Raw genomic sequence first — 17626 nt, forward strand, 5'->3', positions numbered from 1 at the left:
ATGGCTGTTAAGACTTGATGACATTTAACTTCATGGGAGAATCAGGGGGCAGGAACCAGGATGGTTCCCATTTCATAGATGGTGTAACAGAGTCACTGAGATGGTCACTCAGGGGTTTGAGCAGTGTCACACAGCTGAGGGTTGGACTTGATGACTTAGCTCTGGGAACTTTGCCCTCGCTGCTCACTGCTCTGCTGCATGTAGTTGTAAGCTGCAGGTTTCATGTGGCCTTAAAGTTTTATGATTCCAAGAGGAAGGATGGAGTGGGGACAGTGCCATGCTGCCACAAGCCTGCTTCTTCTGGACACAACCAATCTGCTCATATTTCGCTAGAGACAGGGTCTGACCTGCCCAGACAGGGGAGGAAAAGCAGATAAACTGATGACCACATTTTTCTGTATTCTTCTGTCTAAGGGGAGGCCAGAGAAGCAGCTGGAGGGGAGGGAGGACTGGCTTGTTCTGCCTCCTTACCCACCTTGTAAAAGTACCAGGCAGCTCATGTCTGGGCCTAGGACAGAACATCTGCTCTGAGAACAAGCGGGTTTCTAAAGCAGTCCACAGGGACCTATGGCTTTTAAGCACAAAGCCAATGGCTGTACATTAAAGGACTTTGGGCTCTGGCCACAGCATCATTCCCTCACAGATGACACATCCCCAAACTGGTAGGAACACCAGAGTACAATGACTATCTCTTCATAATTAAACATAAGCACACAGTGTTCTATGGTGGTTCTCCTGTGAACAGCAACCTTGTACACACATCAGAAGCTCATTGAGCGAGAGAAAAATTTGGAGTTAGAAAAAGGAGACTCAAGGGGCTGGAGGGATGGCTCAGAGGTTAGGAGCACATACAGCATTGAAAGAGGACTTGAGGTTAGCCCCCAGTGCCCATGCCAGGTAGTTCATAACAACCCCAGCTCTGAGAAGATCTGACACTCTTACCCTCCTCTGGCCTCCATGGGCACCTGAACTCATATGCACACACCCCAACACACACACACACACACACACACACACACACACACACACACACACACACACACAGAGAGAGAGAGAGAGAGAGAGAGAGAGAGAGAGAGAGAGAGAGAGAGAGAGGGAGAGAGAGAGACTTAATGTGAAGAGACACCATGACCAAGACAACTCTTCTCAAGGACTACATTTAATTTAACTGGAACTGGCTTACAGTTTCAGATGTTCAGTCTGTTATGATCATGCAGGTAGACATGGTGCTAGAGGAGTTGAAAGTTGTACAACTTGATCCAAAGGAGGTCAGGAGACTGGGCTGGAAGAAGAATTCCAAAGAGAAAGATGGAGCTAACCTCTACCCTACAAGTCCTTCAAAGAACATCCTGGAGGAAAGGAACTTCCCCATACATTGTAATCTTCTACTCATCAAAACCCCAGAGACACATCTTCCCTTCTGGAAAAAGCAGAGTGCACTTCTGTGAGCACATGGTCTGCTCTCTAATGTCCTAAGCCTAATGTTGAGCACAGCTCTCTCTTCCTCCAAACCTCAGGCTTCATGTTGCTTTGGTGGAAGCTGTGGGTAGTGGCTCAGCCAGGGCTGGCAACAACTTTCCAAGCCATTCCAAGTTGTCATTTCAATACCTACATTTTGTGTAAACTTCTGTAACCAGTGTTTGTCTTCCAAACCCAACACTACAGTTGACTCTTAAATGACTGCATTTCAGCTAGCAGCTTCTCTAAAAGAAGAAGAAAAAAACCCACCAAGAAGCAACAGTCACTGTATTAACACAGTCAAAAATCACCTCCCAACATCCATGTTCACTGGGGGTATTGAACTAGGACCGCCAAGAATAATTTTACCACTGCAGAAAAGACAAAACAAAACAAAACAAACAAACAAACAAAAAACACAAAAGGAACAACAAAAAACCCTAAAAAAACAAAACAACACTAAGCCAGAATTCCAAAGTTTTGTAACCACCTTATTTTCAGGGCACAGTAAGCATTACTCAGTGCTATTTTACATACAAAAGTGACACAGAAAAACAGTTACAGTAAACCAAGCGTGCACTCTAAGCTATAATGTAAGCTATAACACACTTACAGTAGACTGGTCAGCTAGAGGTCCTCTAAGGGGTGCCCAAGTAGAACAGACTTTATATTTTTCATGGTTGCACAAATTACAACAGAAATCTCAAATCCCATCTTTCCACATTCGTTACATCCAATTGTTTTCTGTTTTCCTATGGCATAACAGACAGTCAACAGAACTCCAGATTTCCTGTCACCCAAGTGGCTGTCACTCAAATGGTTAAAAAAGAGCCCAGGTAGCTCAAAAGAGCCTAGAAAAGCAAGGCTAGTCACACAGATGACAGTTGACACAAAAAATGATGTTTGAAAAGGACACAAACAGCTTAAAGGATTCTCCTCAGTGAGAAGAAAAAGGGAGGGAAAGCTGCACCAGTCCCAGGGAACTTACCAAGGGTCAGACTTCAGGGCCAGGAGAATCCAAACACTCATGTTTTCTGGTGTACTGAATAAGACAGAAGGCAGCCAATGGCAGTTGAGGCTGAAAGATAAGAAGTAGTCCTGGGAATAAAGTGATTACAGCAGCTTCATGGGCTGACTAACTTTTCCTCTCTGTAAGGTGTCTTTCTCCTAGTTGGCCTGTCAGTTGTTACTGGAGATGTTAGGGTCAGAGACTGAAAGATACAATGAGGGAGTTAGGCTTGCACCTAGGTTCTGGAAAGCAACTGGGGCCAGGGAATGTATGCTAGGTTATATTTCCTATATGTATGTGGGCATCCCTGAAAAAGCTGTGGCCAACAGAGAAACAATCTGCAAGAGACATAAGAGAGATCTGGTTCAGCACGGCTTAGTTATCTGGCCTGGTCCAAATTTCTAGAGTCTGACATGGGGTAGTTTATTTGAGCCACATTTAATCACTGGATAATTTTGGAAAAAAGTTTCCCGATGACAATTAATTCTTGGGTACAACAAAGCTTACGAGATGTTCACATTGAAACTTTTTATAAAGTGCATATGGCTTCTTCCATAAAGACGAGTTCTGTTGACTCGAAAACAATGCCCAAGATAAGGATCAGGTAGGGAGAATGACTGAGGTAAGCATCATACCCTGTGGGAGTCAGGGATGTCTTTGTGCTAAGATAACATAGAAGTTACTTAGGCTGTCTTAAAGTACAGGCGATATCTCTCATAAGAATGGGCTTCATGGGCTGAGAATCGATGCTCAAGATCTGGGGGCACGGGCATGGGAAGACTGGGATAAACAAGCACAATAGTTTGGGGGATATGGGTGAAACCTGGATCTCTAGATAGCAAAAAGTCATCAGGTTGTAAACTACATCTATTCCCAGCATTTTGGGTGGAAAACAAAGAAGACATGAGCATGCGTGTTTGAGTTTTCTGGTTTCTCTTCTGTGACCTCCTCTACTCAAGGGTATTGGGAGAGGTCATTTTGTGAGGCCCTGAAGGTGAAGCTTCAGTAGAGACTTTAAGACACTAGATGTGGGGTGCTCACTAAGTAAAGCTACAGGCATGGAGTGGAACCAACCCAAGAGAGAAGCCGTAATGCTGCTGTGGAAGAACTAGAAGGCTAGGTTTCTCAAGGCTGTTGAGCCCAGAAGATTCTATCATGAGTCCCAAATGTAGGACACGTAGCTATAGGATTTGATGTTTGTCCTGCTGTATTTTGGTCTTGCTTTGTCCAGTCTTTACTTATCATCTTTCTGTTTCTTCCTTTTGGCATGGAGAAGTCTAGTCTATGCCATTGTCTAATGGTAATATGTAACTTAAAGAAATAAAGGCAGTTGGCCGCCATCTTTTCCCACCACAGTGAGACACTTTACCCTCTTTCACGTGATCCTGGAATGGAGTCCCAGTCTGTGGTTGCAAGTCACAGCCCACCTGAAAAGTCTTTGACATAGAGTGAGGTGCCTGGTAGAAAATTCAAGAAACGCGACACCCCCTCCAATATTTAGTTCTAACCTTTTTATTTTCAACATGGGAGTATGAGACTCCAGAGGCAAGGGGTGTGATCCAGGAGTTCCTTATTCACTGTGGGAGCTGAAGAAGATGGCAAAATGCAGATTCGCAGGGGTCTCTTTAGTATTCCTGGACTCAGGGTGGGGACCTGGGAGCTGCCTTAACGAGTGCTCATGGATGCAGAGGGACAGGGGAGACATAGAGAAACATTGTCTTTGTCCACCGATCCCAGGGTATACTTGGAGAAACTGAGGGTTGGGTTAAGTGAGGGGCACACATCAAAGAGGTGACAGAGATGGCTTAGAATTCAGGTGTTTGATGCCTAGCTGTGAGACCAGCTGGATGTGACTGGCTTATGAAGATGTTTAAAGAAGTCTCCCCACCTCAAACCCAACGAATCGAATCTACCTTCCCTGCCCCGCCCAGGTATGGGCTGACTGTGACAACTCCCTGTCAGTCAGCAGCCTGGCAGTGCCCCCAGAGAGTGGCAGGGCCAGTTCTAAGCCTTGAGCTGACACCTCTCTCCCTGTCCCACCTGAATTCTGCTGTCCCATGCAGCCATTCATGCCAGCAAGTCCATCTTCCTGGCCCCCGGGGATTCTACATTTTCTTCTTGCTGTTTAGTCTGTCCACCCCAGTTCTATTAGTCTCCCCAACTTGCCATTGTTCCTTGTCATTCATGCCTTCTGAGGGAACCACTCAACATACTTTGTTGGTAGTGTCCTGGTTCTGCTCTTTTTCATAGATTCTAGCCCTGTGTCAGTGTCCCTGAATGATTTTCTCCCCGCCTTGACCACAGACTCCTTCTCATCAGTTCTGATTTAGCATTAATTCCCAAAGTTCATGTGAAGAAGTGATATAGGTGTGTTTCTGTTGTCCCTGAAAGTTCAGTTCTTCTGTTTGAGGGACACCCTTGGCTTGGGAAACCATTACAAAGCACGATGTCACTTGACCACTTCCAGCGAGAGAGGAAGACTCCCATATCACAAAGAAGAAACTGAACTATGAGAAAGCCATAACTTTTTATGGCTACCTGGTCAGAAAGATGGTGCTGTGTGCCAGTCAAGCCTCCTGACCCCAGAGGCAGGCTTGAGTGTTCATCTCAGAGCAGCGATGGGCGGGTTTTTCTTGTGCTAATCCCTGGCATATGATTCAGAACAGGTGCAGCCATCGCCTGCACTTTACAGGGAGGAAATCATGGCCTAGAGAGACGACTTGAACCTCACCTCTCCCGCCCTAACCCCTGAATACCAGGGACAAAGCTGAGATTTGAAGCAGTTGCCATGACATCCGAGCACATTCTTTCATTTTTAGGCACAAACACTAGGAAAGAAATGTAGATGCACCAATCTGGAGAGGATCCCGAGGAGATGGGCGAGGCTGGAAACTAGTAGCTCTTGTCACATCAATGATCCCCAAAACAAACCTCCTTGGAGAGATGGGAAACCATATGATGATGGGGATATTTGTACCATGGTTTGGACACTCTTCCCCTGGCGGCCTCTTGGTCCCTAATGAGTGAAGATGGCCACAGCAAGCATGGTGATGATGCTTCCTCAGTAGAAGACGAGGTGCTGTCAGGATAGCAGTGAAGTGTCAAGACCTTAGTCCTTTTCTTACATTTCTTTTAGATAGGATCTTACTAAGTAGCCCAGGCTGCCTCAGTGTCCACAGTGCTAGGATTACAGGTGTGTACTACCACTCATGACTATTTTTATCCTTTCCATATTAGTGCGTGTGTGTGTGCACATGTGCGTGCAAAGCTCACACACATGTAAAGGTGTATTTCTTTACTTTTGTTTCCACTTTACAGATGAGGGGCTGAAGTTTAGTCAGATCAGTCAACACATAAGTAGGCGAGTCAGTACCCACTGACACTTCTTCCACGTGATGCCATGGACCCCGTGGGGAGTTGGAGCAGCATGCTGGTTAGCTTTTAATGTCAACTTGACACAACTTAGAATCTCCTGATAAGTGATTGATTGCCTTGAGTAATTAATTGCCTTTATCAGATTGCCCTGTGGGCATATCATTGGAGGGATTTTCTTGGTGCTAATGGATGTAGGAAGACACAGCCCATGATGAGTGGCACCATTCCCTAAGCAGGGAGTCCTGAACTACATACACAGGATTAAAATAGCTAGTTCAAAAGCAAGTGGGTGTATGGGTGCATTATTTCTCTGTGTGGTTGTGATGTGACTAACTGCTGAAGTTCCTGCCTTGACTTCCCCTCAATGATGGACTGTAATCTGGAATTGTAAGCCAAATAAACGCCTTCCTTAGGATGATGTGCCATATAAGACAGAAGCGAAGTCAGGGCAAGCAGGAATAGATGCATGACACTTTCTGTAGGTTTCTCACCAAAAGAATTAAGGGAAACTATCTCCAGAGTTTCAACACTCCAGCATTCTCTCTCAAGAACCCCACTTTCACATCTGGCTCCTCCTTTCTCCCACCTTCCCTCCCACAAACATTGCTTCTCCTTCTTCATGGAAGGCAGGTCTTTCACAGTCTCTAGTCCCTTATGCAAGTGCATGGCTGGGAACAGTGGCATTCAGACTCTGAACAAAGGACTGGGAGTGAGCCTCAGTGGCAAAGGAGGTTGGCCAAGTGCCTTCCAGTGTGATTTCAAACAAAGAGGAGCATTGTGATTAAGGCCGCGTTGATCTGTCTTTGAGGGACGGGTTCCGATAACAGCCTATCATGTGCTTCGTGGTGAAGATCCTGGAACGGCCCCAGTGTTGAGCAACTCTGCTCAGAGAAACTCTTGTGGTTCCCACTTGGCAGCATTCTGAACAGAAAGATTTTTTTTTTGGGAGAACATTTATATCACTAACAACAACAATGTTAGGCCTCTGATGGGTGGTGAGGCCCCCACTCTGTCTGCCAGTTAGTAAATTATTTCACAGATAAAGGAATGAATGGGGAGAGAGCTCTTTCTGATTCCTTTGTGTTAATTACCATTAAAATTGTATTAATAACTTGTATGTGCTTCTAATGATAGCAATAACAATCTGAAAGATTGTGGTGTTTTTACATTTTCAGATTTTATTTATTTTGTGTGGCGTGAGGGTATGTGTGTATAGAAGCCTGTGTGTCACACACTCATGTTGGGGGGTCAGAGAACAACTCATAGAACTGGTTCTCTTCTTCTACTATGTGGGTTCTGGGAATTGAACTCATAGAGCAAGTCTTGGTGGCAAGCATCCTTACCCACTGAGCCCTCTTGCTGGCCCAAAGACTTTTTAGATGTTGAATATATTAAGGAAAAGGAGATTAAGAAAAATTTAACCAAGATATGTGACTCTCCCCCTCTATTTTCTCCTAGCCCTTCCTTCTTTGATTCGTTCCTTCCCAGGGTCTTCTTTGTAGCTCGGGCTGGCCTAAATTCTCAGTTCTCCTGTTGCCTCCAGGGTGCTAGGTTTCAGGAGTGTTATCCTCATGCATGGCTGAAGAGGCATGTATATAAGAATACATACATGCATGCATACAAGCATACATGTGTGCATGTGTGTTTGTGTGCATGTTTACATGTATATGTATACGCATGTGTATGTATATCTGTAATTTCTCTCTCTCCCATTCCCTACCCCACAAGACATGTATTTTTGGTACAGGAAAGTCCTTGCTTGTCCTCCTTGCTGTTCATTCCTCTAACACAGAAGGTACATTTCCAACCCCAGGACCTTTGCTCATGCCCAGATTGCTAAGCCTTCCTCTACATAGATTCAAGTTGTTCTTTTGTCTCCTGAAGTTGTCAGCTACTTTCTAAGTGATGGCTTCTCTGACTTCTGTATCTCCAGCTTCTCTGACTTCTGTATCTCCAGCATCTCTCCCTTCCCCCAACCTTTTCAAGCCTCCATATCGTCTTCTCTCCCCTCAGCACCAGACACATATGTGGCATATATTCATTTTGTTTGTAATTAAGCCAGAATGCCCATAGGAGTTTTTAAATCAGTTTAGTTCACCACCGTCCACAGCACCATGCCTGGCTTACTCAACAAACTTTAGTGAAATGAACCGAAGAGTGAATAAAGGAGGAACAAGGAGTGAGTTTGTCCAGCAACACACTTTTGTGGACAAGCATACACTACTAGGGCTGGGAGTCTGTAGGGAGTTAGAAAGGCAAAGCAATTCCAGGGAGACAGGAGAGCCACAGGTTTTCTGACTTCAAAGGATGTGCTCCCCCTGTTTTCAATTGGATGCTGGTGCTGATGGAGCGCTATTAGGGTGTCCGGGCTCCATTTGTAAATGTAAGAAAACCCTGTGATGCCTTTGTCTGCAGTCCTCCATACTGATTAAAGCTCACTGCTCATGCTGCAACATTTGAGATAACAGCATGAACAGGCAAGCATCAGGCCCAACAGCCAGAATGGCTGCCCCAAATAAGATGGATCTACCCAGAGCTGGCCGTGAAGACTTTATTATAAGATAGAATATCTTTGGAAAACTGACTTAGCAGGATCTACTAAATTGGTCACTCCCATCACTTGGTCCAAGTGTACTGTGCACACATGGTACCAATGGGAGGTATTGGGTGCATCCGAAAAAGACTTAGTAACTATAGTGGAGTATTATATGACAAGGAAAATGAACAAACCATGGCTGTATACACAGTATGAATGAATCTTACAAGCAAAAAGTGTAATGAAAGAAACTACTCCGAAGGGCACACGCTGTGCCCTTTCACCCATGGGCACAATAGGGCAAGAGAAAGGAACCTATGGTATGAGATGTCTGAGCAGGAGTTATCCTTAGGGATGGTGATAGGCGGGGAAGTGCTCAAGAGAGACTTCTTATGGGCTGGGGGTAGGGAAGATTGATAATGTTATGGTCCTTGTTTGGATTTTGGTCCCAACAGGAATTGGTCTGCCAGGGTTGTCATAAATGAGCATCATGGCGTAAGTGATGGCTTAGATAATAGAAGTGCATTTTCGTCTTCTTCTGGAAGCAGAAGTCTGAGCTCAAGAAGTGGTTGGGTTGACTCACTTCGAGCCTACTCTCCTTGGATTGCTAATGGCCATTCTTCCCCTGAGTTGTCCCTCTGATACTGTCCAGTGTGTGTGTGTGTGTGTGTGTGTGTGTGTGTGTGTGTGTGTGTTCTGCTTGACGAAGGTGTGATGGAAACTCAGATAGAGACTGTCATAGCCCCAAAGTAAAGGCAGTGCTTCAGTGTGTGCCTCTCAGGAGGCCTCACAGCAGGGTCTGCCTCCTTAGCTCTGACCATCCTCAGCCTTGGCTAAGCAAGACTCATGATGTCCAGAATCTCAGGTTTGGTGCCACCCTCTCTGGTGGAGATTTTTTTTCTTCCTTTTGCACAACAAGTGGTGAGAAAGGTACACAGACAGAGGTCTGCCAGCCATGCCCAGCCAGCTATGCCCGGTCATACACCCCGTGACCTGGAATACCTGATGACTGGTTCCAGCGCCCTTGGCGATCTGAAGTTTTGGAACTAGAATGTCTGGAAGAGACAAAGAGTTTAAATTGGGAGGGTCTTTCTGTGGTTAGGCCTTTCACTGTGTGACTCTGCTCAGGGCTTGCAGCTCTCTGGGCTGTAGGCTCCTCCTGCTCTGCTATTTCTCTCACCTGCCGGACATGCACAGGGAGAGCCCTGCTGAGGTAAAGTGAAAGGTGGCAGAAGGGGCCATCTTTAAGAGACCTTCCACAGTGCTATCTTACAGTCCACACCTCGCCATCCCTGTCTAATGAGGTGGGCGCTAAGGACAGGGCCTAGGGGGATTCGAGAATTCCTGACAGGAAGAGACACAGTCAGGGTCCTGCATCTGGGCCATGATAGAGCAGGATCTTCCTTGAGATGCTCAGTGTGAACTTCAGATTCAGCCTGAAGTGAGGCCCCTCCATGCCCTTGGAGGGGGAGAACTGAGTGCAACCATAAACGTTTCTAGGAAGGTCCTGGAATTGAGCAGGATCCAGCATTCCTTCAGGTCCTAGGGCTCTAAAAGGGCCCAGACCTTAGTAGGCCCTGAGGCCTCAGCACACTGACTCCATGACGGAAGTGCCATTCAGCCTGTAACACTCACCACCGGTCATCACTCAGACAAAGCTAACCCGTCGAAGCCCACGGCTCTGGGGAAGCCTCTAAACGTACTAACCTTGCCTTTTGGCTTCTGTAGTTCTGCTTATGGCCACCTGTTCTTTTTAACTCAAGAAGGCCAACTCAGAACATAGTTTTTGTGCTTAAAGGTTTGCCCTTGGAAAGACTTAGGCCACTCTGAGCTTCCTAGAACCCAGTGTAGTCACTGGCCCACTAACATAGACTTGTAGTAAGTTAAACCTACATCTGAGCAGTCTTCTCTGGTGAATACCCCACAGTGGGAACATTCATAGGTCCCTGGAGTCCCCACAAGACTAACAGGAGCTGTCACAGCCTTTTACTTTCTCACAGAAGCAATGGCATGTCCCTCTGACATTCAGTTCTGTCCCCAGCACACCCAAAAGGAAAAGAGAGACAAACTAGCTTAAGATTCTTTAAGGGTTCAGGTATCCTCTCAAGGATGTGTGAGCAGAATTCTGAGGTAATTTCAGGAATGTCTCTCAGGAATAGCCAGATCCTCACAGGAGGAGACATTTTCCACCATGCCAGAAACTCTCTCCCAGCACATAGACTCCCAAGAGCTCCTGTGATAGTTGGAACTGATTGCTTAGACGGTTAGAGTATTTTGGGGAGTCAGACCAAGCTGAAAACTCTTTCTGCTGCTTTGCAGATGTTCAAACAGAACAGAGATACCACCATCCCCAATCACACACGGCTTTGGCCCACCTATGAACACACAGATGCATTTAAGCCAGCCTGGATTTCTGCAATTTCAGGAAGTCACACTCCTTCCCAAGTCACTGATATGCATGACCTATGGTCTCATTCTCCTTAGGTCCTCAGGGCACAGCCCTGCCTCACCTCTGTTCTGTATTAGCAGAGGTGGCCCATCTTCCAACAGCCTGCTCAGGTCTCTGGTACATTGGCCCAGCCCCCTGTTCCTGATCAGTCTATTGGACTGGGCTACCTACTATTTAAGTGTCTCTCTGCCTTCACTTTGGAAGCAGGTGCAAGAGACCCACATGTCCTAAGTGGCTAGAGCTGTAACCCAGGTAAGCTGTCTCTATCCCCACTCCCAAAGCAAGGAGAGTATCTAGATGAGGAGGGACTTGAGTTCTGGGGTTCATCTTGCCTCGTCACTGATCCCCCAGGCTACCCTTGGGCCTTGAGGTGGGAACTCTCACCTTTGAACATCATGCCTGCCAAAACAGGACACACCATACTTGAGGGAGATAAAATCAGATGAGCTTAGGACTCTTTGCCATCTAGCTCATCTGTATGCAGACATTTTCAGGGCACAGACATGTATGTTGCCTTGAAATGGTCGCCCCTTAATATTGTTGGGATCAGGTTTCTTTCTCTGATAGTCAAAAATAATAATTATGCAAGTGTAAAATGCCAGGCTAGCTTTGTTGAACTGAAGATGGTGTACTCCTGGGAAGAAGGGGACATAACCTGATGTGAGCCAAGTGACAGCTCAGGGCCTGGCACTTAAATAAGCATCCTCATTGCCACCGTTCAGCAGGACCAGTGCTACTTCAGCACAAGTACCAGATGCACAAAGTCATTTGCAGAACTGAGCTTCTCTCTTCTACCCACCTTTGCTTAAAAAAAATCAGCTTTATTTCTTTAGAATTTGCCTACCAGCACAATTGCTGGGCACAGAATCTTTTGCCCTAAACTTATCAGCTAGCCCGTATCAGCCAGCTCCTGCCAACCTCCTCCATCCAGGTCAGAGGCGGAGGCTGCAGGCCCTAGCTGCCCCGAGGCTTTACAGACCGCTGCTTTCTTCTCATTCCAATGCATGGCAGCAAAAGCCCCTTCTCTTTCCCTGCATCTGTTTCCCCCTCCCCACTGCCCCCTACCTAAAAGTCCCACCTGTCCTTTCTGCCCAGCAATTGGCTCCCGGACTCCTTTATTGACCAAATCAAGAACCAATTTGGGAACCAGATCTTCCTATCAGCACCTCCCCCTACAGCAATGGGATAGGTTCTCTTGATGTGATTTTTATGAGACACGAGGAATGTCATGGGGCTGTACACTACTGATAACTAGTAAGACCCTGATCACCTACTGTGATGTTTGGTTTCAATGTCAACTCGCCACAACCTAGAGTCACCTGAGAATGGTGTCTGTTGAGGAATCTTCTAGATCAGGTTGGCCTATGAGCATGTCTACAGGGACTGTTAATTGCATTGAGAAGACCCATTCTAAACGTACGTGCCACCATTTCATGGGCTTGTCCCTAAACTACATACGAGTAGAGAAAACAAGCTGAGTACTTAACGGCAACCTGCAAGCAACAGTCCACATGTTTACTCCTCTGCTCTTGGCTACGGATGTGGTACCTTAAGTTCCTGCCTTGGCTTCCATACAGTAAGGATGGAGCAGTCAGCCAAACAAATCCTTCCATATCTGTGCTGCTTACAGCAATAGAAATTAATCTACAACACCCATCATCACCAAGGTGGGCTGGAAGAAGCAATGGTCCCTTCAGAGTGCAGGAGACTTTCACAAGATAGATCTCTAGTGGGATCATTGCTGAAAACATCAGATCTTCAGCCTCCATCAATCCAGTTAGAGACACAGGTGTTAGATTAGTACACAGGATGGCCCACGAGCATTGTATTAACTTACCATGCAGCCTCAGATAAATCGTCATAGATTCATAAAGATTAGTCAGGCAGAACTCTCACTGAGGTCAGGGAAATGGTCAGGAAGACTTAGAATTGTTTGCAGTTATTTTTACAATTTTTGGGTCACAGCCTGTGACCCAAGCCAGGTTTGGTCCCTGTTATTAATAGAACAGTTTAAAGAGCCAAATTAATAGTGAAAAGCAGGGAAAGGAGTTTTATTCAATAAAACCACATTGAGAAGAGGAACAAGGGATCCAGGGACCACCAACACCCCTAGCCCATGTTTAGGGTCTAAAGTGAGATAGAAATTCAAATAGGGGTCAAGGACATGCCCATCCAAGCAGTCCTGGTCAAGGTGTGGTCCTGTTCACTGTTGACCCATCATCGTCTGGCTTTAGTCTCATCCTGAAGGTGGTCTGAGAAGTTGTTAGAACTGTGTGAAGTCTCTAGGAGACAAGTTTTTTTTCCTCTGGTGGCACTTATTTTTTCTCCTGGTATAAGCCTTTTGGGGGGATTTCCATTTCTTTGGGGTTCATCATTTCAATATTCTGCTAGTCAGATTTTTGAGACACAAGTGTCTCTTCAGAATGTCTTCGCCAGGCTGGTTACAGTTACTCAAACCACAATGAAGATCTACCAGATACCCTTGTTTCTCTCTGTACTTAAAATGCCTTCCCTGCTAGTTTCCATCACAAGTTACAGAATTCAGGATTTCCTTACAAACCAGGAGCTACTCAAACAGTTCAAAAGAACAGTAATGGGTCAGAAGAGTCCCTGCTCCCCCATACAAGGAAACCATCTTCATGCCAGACAAATGACAGAATTCGGGTGCCTTCATAAAAAAAGCCAAAGGATCCTCAAAAATGAGAAGAACTTTATTTTTATTTTCAATTGTATCAATAGATGTAACTCATGGTGTGAATTTGTGCTTGCAATGTCCTCAGAAGCTGGGAAAGGAAAGGGTTACATCCTCTGAAGTCGGAGATAACAGGCAGTTGAGTGGCCTGATGTGGACACTGGAAACTGAACTTAGATCTTCAAGAGAAGGATGTGCTATTAACTTAAGAGCCATTTCTCCAGCCCTTAAAAATGACAAGGAAAAGGGAAAGGCAAGATCTGAGGTACACGGAGCCAGAAGAATTTACCAAGGGTCTGACTGCAGGACTTTTGGAGTCTGAGCACTTATTTCTCTGTCCCACTGGACGGCGGTAGAAAGCAGCTAACAGAAGTGAAAAGATAAAAAGCCCCCCGCAAAAATGACTCCAGAAACTATGGGACAGCTAATCTGAATTTGGGGCCCTGAAGTGAGATTCCAGTTTAAACAGAGGACAGAGGGTATGAACATCTAAAAAGTCTTCCCATCAGGGTTTAACTTGGGGCTGGTGGAAGTCCCAAAGATGTTCTTTCTCCTGACAAAGTTTGTAAGCACAGTTATAAGACAAAATCTTGGGATACAGAAGCCATAGAAGCTAGGCTTGGTCGTGTGTACACCAAGTAAAGACATTAGGACTGGTGAAAAGTAGCAAAGACAATCATTGCATGCTCACTGGGGAGAACAAATAAAGTGGGGGGAGTAGTGGCTTCCAAGTCATTTTTGGTGTAATGATGTCATCTTTAGGTTTAAGTAGAGGAAGGACTGCGGTCGTCTGGTTTCATTTTTTTTTTCTGTGTTAACACTGTGATCAAAAGCAACATAAGAAGACGAAGATTGATTTGATTTACACAAGCAGCTCACAGTACATCATTGATGGAAATCTAGGCAGGAACTCAAAGCAGAACCCATGGATAAACATTGTGTAGTGTCATAATCTTTAGCCTCTGTATAGCCTAAGACCACATGACTAGGGATGGTGCCACCCAGAGTGGGCCAGGCCTCCTGCATCAATTGATAACCAAGACAACTTTCCCATAGACATGTCCACAGGCTAACCTGATAAAGACAATTACTCAATTGAGAATTTTACCCCAGATGATTCTAGATTGAGTCAAGTTGACAATTAATGCTAACTAGGATATGGGGCATGAGGCTAGAAGTCCTGATCAAGGGTGTATTCTGGTTGATCCTTGTTTCAGCTCTGGTTCTGACAGGTGACCTGCTCAAAGAAGTCTTTACCCCTGCCAACACTTGAAGTAATCTGGCTGGCTCTCATAAGATAAATTTTACTCCAGGGTATAACCTTATCATTATGGATAATTGCTCTCAGTTGACAGATAGATAATTCCCTGAGCCTTTCCTCTTAAATCCAAAGTAAGTCACAGGCTCAACTGAGTGATGAAGGCTTTTAGCCATAGTTGTTTCTAAGTGCCTGTTACAGGGGACGTCATGGCACCAAATATGTCCTCCTCGCTGTGGTCTTCTCTGATGAGCCTGCTCACCTAGTCTGTAAGAGAGGGTAGTAGCTGTTTGTGATGTCCTCATACATCAATGCCTTCTTGGTACTTAGGGCCTTAGTACCATCTTCCCCCATTTGCCATCATCCTACAGAGGTCACAGGTTCAGTACCCTTGGGCTAGTATCAGATGCACGCCTAACCCCACTGCTCCATGCTCACCCTCCTCCTGCCCTCTTCCTTTTCTCAACCTTCAGGCTCATGGAGGCTACCTTCTCCATCTGGCTCAGTCCCTCACAGCCTAGGCTTAATTCTCAAGCTGGCAATCCCAGGAGAGATGTGTATAAGACACATGTGATTACAAAGTATATTTGACTGATTTAAACATTTTTCGAACAAGTTGCTAGCATATTAAATCCAAGAGCTTTAGTCTCTCCTCTTGTTCTTAGTGCTGTAAGCTAGTCCTTACTTCAGAGTCTGCAGACACAGGAGCAGTTAAACCAACCTTGTCAAAAGGACATGGCACTTTGACAGGCAACTCCAATTTGCATTAGTGTGGAATCCCCTGGTTTTCCTGGAAGGGCAGCTGAAGGGTAGCATGGCTCCACTCTTCATCCAGCAACAGAGGGGCTATGCCCTTGAACCATTGCATTAAGCCATGTCCCAATGCTACACTTCTTTCATGAGGTTGCTTGCCATCTCTTAAGATACATGAATATTTAATTCCATCATGGCCAAGGCACATTCATCACGGCCTACACTTCCTTACTATGTGGAGTTTGAAGGGTAAGCAGGGAGGGAGAAGGAAAAGAAAAGAACAGAAGCCATGTCCTTTTGCTGGCATAGCCACTGGGTCACAAAGTCACTTATGTGTGCTCCATTCTTTGGGGTAGTCAACAACCCTTACCCATCTAGATTTAGGGGTAGGAAAATAGCCCCCACTTCTTGGTGGGAGGAGCATTAGAGATAGTGTAAACACACACACAGGAGAAGTAGACTATCATGTGACTGTCTCTGAAAAACTGAAAACCTAGCCCTCCACCCCTCACCCTCTGGCCCAAATAGCTAAGAGTGAATTCACACAATGACATCTTTGTGTCCCAGATCTACCATTAGCCACGGAGGGACTCTTGCAGCTCATTTTGTTTCCATTTCATATTAGGGTTGTTAGAAGAATTTAATGCTAAGTAGTGAATAAAAGGCACTTAGCATGTGAACTAGTGCAGAGTAGGTCTTCAGTATAGGACCTCTGTGACCAACCACTTCTGCCAGATCCCCTGCTATAACACAGTTGGGGTCTTGTAAGTGAAGGGTCCGGGGGTACCTGGAAGAGAATGGGGGACAAGAGATGTGAAGAAGGACGCCAAGACAAGAGTCAGATCAAGGCGACAATTATATTTTTCCCCAAGGCTGAATCTATACCATAACATGGGTAACAGAGGGAGGGGGGAAGTAAGAAACATTTACCCAGGCCAAGGACACAATATTCGTGTGGCCAGGGAGTAGGCTGATGTTGACAGGATGTCAGAAAGGTCACAAGTTTGTCATATCTATTAGTCAGCAGGATGTTGGTTTTTCAGAAAGGTTACAGGTCATCACATTGGGTATCTTGACGAATCATATTATTATTCATTTTGACCACCAGATTTGTATTAGTCTTCTGCAGCTGGCTGGGGATTTTCCATGAACCCAGTCATACTTAATTCTAACCATAATAGTAACATCAATAATGGAGGGCTTCAAGGGCATCGCTCCCAACAGGGTCTGGGCTCAGCCTGCTTGGCTTTGGATTTTTCTCTGTCACCAGCTGTGTGGTTTTGGGCAACTCGATTTACATCCCCATACTTCATTTCTTCCCTGAATTCTGTTTTAGAAAGACATCATATTAATTGTCATACAACAACCTCCCAGTTTTAACTACTTAAGCAGAGGAGCTCACTGTCTAGAGGGTTCCCTGCCTCCCCAATGCCAGGATCTTCCAAAAAAAAAATATGAAGTGACTGTTTTTACAGAAGGGGAAACTGAGGCTTGGCTAGACCACATAGAGGATGATTATAAGTTTTGCATAAGACCCCAGGACTCTAGGGTCATGGACTACTGTTACTCCATCCGCCAACCATTGTCTCCACAGGTACTTGCAGTGAACATGAGACTCTTGTGGGCATCCCTCTTCCTCGGCTGCCTGCTTAGCAGAAGCCATGCTTTATTGGAAGATTCCATTCAGAAATCAGGTGAGCTACCTCATACTTCTTGGGAGTTCCATCCAAGGAAACTCCAAAAGAGACAAACTGACACCTGTTAGTGTATCTGACCCACCAGAATAATGTAGATTTGACAGTATCTCTGGGTGCTTTGGGGGGCACTGTATCCTCCCCCAGAGACACATTATCCCATCTGGGGCATATCTTGGTATCTAGATCTAATAAACTACTTTCTTCCCATTATTGATTATCTCAACATAAATTTTAATTTTTACACCCACTTCCCAGGCAGGTCTCCTAGCCTTCAATTCTGATGGTTTTATCTCATGAATCTTTGCCCTAAAGAGTAAAAATCCTGATCTCTGGCAGCCCCAAATTGTAGGCTCAGCCACCTACCGTAATGTTCCAATTAAAGACAAGAACGATGGTGAG

The sequence above is a fragment of the Rattus norvegicus genome, chromosome 3 (assembly GCF_021556685.1).
Source record: "Rattus norvegicus strain SHRSP/BbbUtx chromosome 3, alternate assembly SHRSP_T2T, whole genome shotgun sequence".
In the NCBI taxonomy this organism is placed as follows: Eukaryota; Metazoa; Chordata; class Mammalia; order Rodentia; family Muridae; genus Rattus; species Rattus norvegicus.